Here is a 6,564-nt window from a genome sequence, read left to right on the forward strand (position 1 = left end):
AGACTTTTTAGAACTAACACCCCAAAACAATGTCCTTTTCATCATAGGAGACTGGAATGCAAGGTAGGAAGTCAAAAGATGCCTGGAATAACAGGTAAGTTTAGTCTTGGAGTAGAAAATGAAGCAGGATAAAGGCTAACAGAGTTTTGTCAAGAGAAGATACTGGTCACAGTAAAAACACTCTCTTCCAATAACCCGAGACAGCTCTAGATATGGGCATCACTAGATGGTCAATATGGAAATAAGACTGATTATGTTCTTTGTGGCCAAAGATGGAAAAGCCCTATACAGTCAGCAAAAACAAGAGCGGACTGTGGCTCAGATCATGGGCTCCTTATTGCAAAATTCAGGCTTAAATTGAAGAGAGTAGGGAAAATTACTAGGTCATTTGATGTAAATCAAATTTCTTATGATTATATAGTGGAGATGATGTATAGATTCAAGGGATTAGATTTGGTAGAGTGCCTGAAGAACTATGGATGGAAGTTCATAACAGTGTACAGAAGCCAGTGACCAAAACCATCCCTAAATGAAAGAAATGCAAGAAGGCAAAGTAACTGTCTGAGGAGGCTTTACAAATAGCTGAGAAAAGAAGGGAAGTGAAGGGGAAGGGAAAAGGGGAGATATACCCAACTGAATACAGAGTTCCAGAGAAGAGCAAGAAGAGATAAAAAAGCCTTCGTTTTTTCATGTATTTTTATTTATTTCTTCTATGTGAATGATGCAAAGAAATAGAGGAAAACAAAAGAATGAGAAAGACTAGAATCTCTTCAAGAAAACTAGAGATATCAAGGGAACATTTCATGCAAGGAAGGGCATGACAAAGAGCAGAAATGGTAAGGACCTAACAGAAGCAGAAGAGATTAAGAAGAGGTGGCAAGAATACAAGAGGCAAAGGAGAAAAGGAAAGATATACCCATTTAAATGCAGAGTTCCAAAGAGTAGCAGGAGAGGTAAGAAAGCCTTCCTAAGTGATCAACGCAAAGAAAGAGGAAAACAAAAGAATAGGAAAGATTAGAGATCTCTTAAGAAAATTAGAGATACCAAGGGAACATTTCATGCAAAGATGAGCTCAATAAAGGACAGAAACAGTACAGACCTAACAGAAGTAGAAGATATTAAGAAAAGGTGGCAAGAATACACAGAAGTATACAAAAAGTATCTTAATGACCCAGATAACCATGATGGTGTGATCACTCACCTAGAGCCAGACATCCTGGAGTACAAAGTCAAGTGGGCCTTAGGAAGCATCACTATGAACAAAGAGAGTGGAGGTGAGGCAATTCCAACTGACCTATTTCAAGTCCTAAATGATGATGCTGTTAAAGGGCTGCACTCAATATGCCAGCAAATTTGGAAAACTCAGCAGTGGCCATACGACTGGAAAACACCAGTTTTTCACTCCAATGCCAAAGAAGGTCAATGCCAAAGAATGTTCAAACTACCACACAATTATACACATTTCGCATGCTAGTACGGTAATGCTCAAAATCCTTCAAGCGAGGCTTCAAGAGTACAAGAACCGAGAACTTCTAGATGCACAAGCTGGATTTAGAAAAGGCAGAGGAACCAGAGATCAAATTGCCAACATCCACTGGATCACAGAAAAAGCAAGGGAGTTCCAGAAAAGTATCTACTGCTTCACTGACTACACAAAAGCCTTTGACTGTGTGGATCATAACAAACTGTGGAAAATTCTTAAAAGAGGTGGGAAAACCAGATCACCTTTCCTGCCTCCTAAGAAACCTGCATGCAGGTCAAGAAGCAAAAGGTAGACCAGAAATGGAACAATAGACTGGCTCACAACCTCAAAGGCGTCTATTGTCACCCTGCTTATTTAACTGCTATGCAGAGTACACCATGCAAAAGGCCTGGCTGGACGAATCACAAGCTGCAATTAAGATTTCCGGGAGAAATATAACAACCTCAGATAAGCAGATGACACCACTCTAATGGCAGAAAGTGAAGAGGAACTAATGAGCTTCTTGATGAGGGTGAAAAGAGGAAACTGAAAAATCTGCCTTAAAACTGAATGTTCAAAAACTAAGATATGGTATCCAGTCCCATGACTTCATGGCAAATAGAAGGGGGGAAAAAGTGGAAGTTGTGGCAGATTTTGTTTTCTTGGGCTCCAAAATCACTGTGGACTCTGAATGCAGTCATGGAATTACTGGCTTCTTGGAAGGAAGGCTATGACAAACCCAGTCAGCATATTAAAAAGCAGACATCACTTTGGCAACAAAGTCCATATAGTCAAAGCTATGGTTTTTTCAGTAGTCACGTATGGATGTGAGAATTGGACCATAAAGAAGGCTGAGTGCTGAAGAATTGATGCTTTTGAATTGTGGTGCTGGAGAAGACTCTTGAGAGTCCCTTGGACAGCAAGGAGATCAAATCAGTCCATCCTAAAGGAAATCAAACCTGAATATTCATTGGAAGGACTGATGCTGAAGCCAAAGCTCCAATACTCTGGTCACCTGATGAGCAGAGCTGACTCATTGGAAGACCCTGATCCTGGTAAAGACTGAAGGCAAAAGGAGAAAGGGGCAGCAGAGGATGAGATGGTTAGATAGCATCACCGACTCAATGGACAAGAATTTGAGCAAACTTCAGGAGATAGTGAAGGATAAAGATACATGGAGTGCTATATTCCAGGACGTTGCAGAGTTGGATTCAACTTAGTGATGGAACAACAACAATATTTGTAAAACTATATTCCTAGATAACATGATCATGTAGACAAAAAATTCTAAAGAAAATTCAAATACCCACTACAATAAATGAGTTTAGCCAGACCAATTTTCAATAATGAATTGCATTTTTACATACTAGCAGCCCACAGTTGGAAACAGTGAAAAAAAACAATACACATCCCTAACAGCATCAAACAGCATCATATTTGCATATTGCTGATAGGAATGTAGTACTTCATGAATTCTACTCAGGCATTTGCACAAAATTATTGCAAATACACACCCATATGCAAATAGTGTAAAAGACATACATATATTGACAGTAGAAATATATATATAAACCTAAGGGACATAGAAGTATATAAAAATAGAAGGTTAAAATATTGCCTCCTTCTCCAATCTCGTTTTCTGGATATATCTACTTTTATAGTTTGCCATATTATTCTAGACTTTTCAATGTATAAACACATATATAATACTGTCATATAACCTGTTTTACCACAGCACAATATAGCATGGATATTATTTGTGTTAATAATTTTCTTCCCAAAACATCTACGGTTGTACTGTAATTTACTTAATAGATTTAAAAATTTTTTCAAATGCTACATAATTTGCATATATATATAGTATATATGATGCTATATAATTTGTTGGAAGGATAGATAAAAAATTGTAACAGAAGCTATATTTAATACAATTTTTAACGATAACTTTCCATTTATAGTTATTTAAAAATACTGACTATATTCTCTATGTTGTACAACACATCTTTGAGCTATCTTACATCCAGTATTTTTTATCTCCCACCCCACTACCCATATATTGTCCCTCCCTTCTCTCTCCACTTGTAACTACTAGTTTGTTCTCTGTGAATCTTTTTTTTTAATTATATTCACTAATTTGTTATCTTTTAGACTCCACATATCATATTCATCTTTGTCTGACTTATTTCACGTAGCATAATGCCAAGCCCATCTATATCGATGCAAATGGTGGTATTTTGTTCTTTTTTATAGCTGAGTAGTATTCCATTTTGTATATGTGTATTACATACATTGTGTGTATATATACCACATGTTCTTCAACCATTCATCTGTTGATGCAGTTTGTTTCCATATCTTGGCAATAGTAAATAGTTCTGTTATGAGCACTGTGGTGCCTATATCTTTTTGAATTGGTGTTTGCTATTTTTGGTTATATACCCAGGAGTGGAATCATTGAGTCACACTGTATTTCTAGTTTTAGTTTGAGAAACCTCCATTCTACTTTCCACAGTGACTGGACCAATTTACATTCCCACCAACAGTGTACAAGGTTTCTCTTTTCTCCACATTCTCACCAACATTTTTTGTTTTCTTTTTGCATGATAGCCCTTCTGACAAGTATGAGATGATATCTCATTGTGCATTTCCCTGATGATTAGTGATTTGAGCAGTTAATAGATTTCTTATTAGACAATTAGGCTATTTTTTCCGAAGTTAAATATGCTTGTATATTTTTATACACTTGTGCAAATCATTCTTTAGAAATCTTAGAAGTAAAATTTTAAATTCTAAACTAAGAGCTATTGGCAAATTGCCCTTCAATATTTTGCTGAGTACACACTTATGAATAACATTAAAAAGTTACTTTAAAACTGGATAATGCATACACAAATGTATTCACTTTTCTTCACTGCTCAGCTTTGAGAAAGTTTTTCTTTTTTGCTTATAGCTGGTTGAGGGAAGGCTAATAGTTCATACAATCAGTTTCTTTGTATTATAGTTTCAAGTTCAAGATCCCAATGTTAGAACACTAAGTATCATTTGTAGGTGTTACTTATTTAAGAGCATTTCATATTCCAAGTATTTAGAAACAGTTGAGGGCCCATTCTTTTAACGATGAAATTCAAGTTTAAATAAGACTGTAAGAATTCATCTTCTTGATTTTTATCTTTATTCTTTTAAGATGTGTTCTCTTTTATCTACTAATAAACTTCAGACTACTGAAATCTTTTTTTTATGCGCTTAGTTCACTAAGAGTGAAATTCTCTTTTCTATATCTAACCACTGCTAAGAGCTAAAGCAGCATTCAAAACATCCCGGATGGAAGGTTAAGATTTTTCAGCGAGGTGGGAATGGTTAAAAAAAAAGTAAAAAAGAAGCAACTGACTTATATTAATGAATGCTGATGGGCACTTATAATGATAAAGAAGTGGTTAAAATCACTCTCCATCATTTAGTAAAACCCTTTTATGTGCAGAACACCAACAGACTTTAAACAGACTATGTAGTTTATCACTCCATTAAGCATTTGTCAAATGAGATTAGAATCTTTAGTAAACTGAAGCCCTAAAAAAAAAAAAAACCACATGACCTCTTTCACCTTAAGAGAAGGTTAACTACTTAAAGCTAGTGCTCAGCAGGTGGTCAACACAAGAATCCTATCTTCTTTTGAGGGCAGAAGAACTTTATGAGTAGAGAGATGAATATCTGCTTTTGCTTGCCCAAAGGTAAGGCTAGTGGTAAAGAATCTGCCTGCCAATGCAGGAGACTGAGAGACATGGGTTCGATCCCTGGGTCAGGAAGATCCCTTGCAGGAGGGCCGGGCATCCCTCTCCAGTAGTTCACAGGGTCACAAAAGAGTTGGACATGACTTAGTAACTTAGCATGCATGCATGACCAAAGCCATAAGGCTGCTTTGAATGTCAGACTGGGATACTCAAGCACAGTTTTTATTTATGGCCTAAACTTTTTGATCTCATATTCATGCATCTATTATAGTATTAAGTGATGGAAATAAATTGTGAAGGTAAAGTAGTAAGTTTTTGGGATTTGTCCTATTCTTTCTTTCTCCTGAAAGCCTTGGAGGACCTGATGCCCAGCTTCCTCAAGGAAAAGCTCTGTATTTGAATTTGAAGAGCCCTTAATATTATGGGGGAACTGAAGACCACTCTAATATAACTGATTTTGACTGAGGAGAAAGAGCTCCTTGATAGATTGATGTTTGAGGGATCATGAATTTCTCAATACCTGACCTGACACAAGGAACATAGAGTGACATAATGAATTTAGAGTTCATGTCCCCACAAGTAGAACTTCCTGGTAATGTCTCAAGGCTTCATACATCAAGCTCTGTACCACTTGATAAACCTCTGAAAGAAAAGACTACAGGTAGTAGGGTGTACCTACAGGTATAGCGTAGGAGGGGGAAGCAGGAAAGACGGAAGGAGGAAGGGAGGGGTGGCAAAGGGGGGTCATTCAACAGCTCTATCAGATAAATATCAACTAAAATTAAATGTAGTTCAATATAGAAGATGCTATGCTCAATATAGAAGATTCTAAATTGAGGTCAGAAACTGAAATCTAACAACAGTGCTGTATAGTATAGAGACTTCTGATTTTTTTCTTAAAACTTTTTTTTAAAACTTTTTTCTAACATATAATTTTTTACGAGTGAGACTCAAAGTCACTAAAGCATTTTCTCTTTTCTTTTCTACATGCAATGACTAATTTTTATTTAAAAAATTTCACTCAACACATTACTACTGGGTTCTTGCTCTACACCAGGCACTGAAATATACAGTGGAAATGGTCTCTGCTCTCCTACAGCTTAGAATCTTGTGTTGGAGAAAGATCTTTTTATATTTACAAATGGAAGTGCTAAAAAGCAAAAACAAAAACAAAAAAATAATTCAATCTATAAAGCAAATAAGGGTGAGATCCCTAGAGGAAGTGATGTTTGAGGAAGTTCTGAAATAAGAAATAGGGTATAATCACATACATGGGGAGTTGGAGAGGGAGGGGAGGGATTCAAACATGAAAAACTGCCAGCGTAGCCAGGAGTGAGTGCTGGCACCAGGCTAGCTCAACAGGCATGCAGGCCATGG

This window comes from Dama dama, chromosome 33 (genome assembly GCF_033118175.1).
Source record: "Dama dama isolate Ldn47 chromosome 33, ASM3311817v1, whole genome shotgun sequence".
Taxonomy (NCBI): domain Eukaryota; kingdom Metazoa; phylum Chordata; class Mammalia; order Artiodactyla; family Cervidae; genus Dama; species Dama dama.